This window comes from Pteropus alecto, unplaced genomic scaffold, assembly GCF_000325575.1.
Source record: "Pteropus alecto unplaced genomic scaffold, ASM32557v1 scaffold202, whole genome shotgun sequence".
Lineage (NCBI taxonomy): Eukaryota > Metazoa > Chordata > Mammalia > Chiroptera > Pteropodidae > Pteropus > Pteropus alecto.
This window is the reverse complement of record NW_006432451.1, coordinates 1,184,030-1,185,013: the sequence shown is the minus strand read 5'-3', so window position 1 is coordinate 1,185,013 and position 984 is coordinate 1,184,030. Positions and strand designations below refer to the sequence as shown.

The 984-nt window shown below is 43.8% G+C and overlaps 1 pseudogene; it reads left to right on the top strand.

The window, feature by feature from the left end:
* Positions 1–660: 660 nt before the first annotated feature.
* Positions 661–776, top strand: LOC112476171 (annotated as a pseudogene).
* The last annotated feature ends 208 nt before the right edge of the window (positions 777–984 follow it).

The window sequence follows — 984 nt, the reverse complement described above, 5'->3', positions numbered from 1 at the left end:
GATCTGTTACCTCTCTTCATTAATCTTATGGTGAGCTCATTCAGTCTCGTGGAGTTAAATGCCACCTGTCTTAGCCTAGGTCTCCCTAGAAGAAAAAGTTTAATAAAAGGTTTGCATGCAGGTAGTTTATATGGGAATGAAATTCTAGAGAGCAGAAATGAGGGACAGGGTCAAAAAAAAAAACAGAGAAGAAAAGGAAACCAATTCAAGGATGCGTTATTGAGCTGACACCATAATGAGAGACTGAGGCTTGGCTCCACAGAGCCTTCTAAGGTGATTCAGAACTTTCAAGGGATAAAAGTAGATCCACATTTATCCATCAGCTTCCATTCACCATTGGGTAAGGGTGGTCCCATGAGCATCAACTCCTCCATAATTCTGAGTTGTACATGACAGTGCTGAGTGAATTCCCTCTGCTGTTCTACAGCCATCCTTAGGCAGGAAGCAAGAAATCCATAGAATAGGCGGACGTGAGGCACTGTCGGTTTGTACCCATTGCAAATACAGCCAACATCAGCTGCATTAAATCAGCTGGAGGAAGAGGTGGGCCAAGAGTATTTAAAGTGGTGCTTGGGCATGGTTCCATACTGTAGCGGTTAGCACGTCTGCTTTACATGTAGAAGGTCCTGGGTTCACACCCCAGTGGAGCCACAGTCCATGGTCTACAGCCATGTCACCCTGAACAAGCCCGATGTCTAATCTCGGAAGCTAAGCAGGGTCGGGCCTGGTTAGTACTTGCATAAGAGACCACCTAGGAAGACCAGGTGCTGTAGGCATAAATAATAATAAAATAATTTAAAAAAAAAAAGTAAAGTGGTGCTTAATACGTGTCTGATACATCACCTATACTTTGATGGCCCTGGCATTTATATCAGACTGAACCTCCTCTTAAACTCTAGTCTTGTATACCCCACCCAGCCCTGATAACTCCCTATTTCCACTTGGTTTTCTCTTCAAAACCTGCTCTTTTCATTGTCTTCCTCA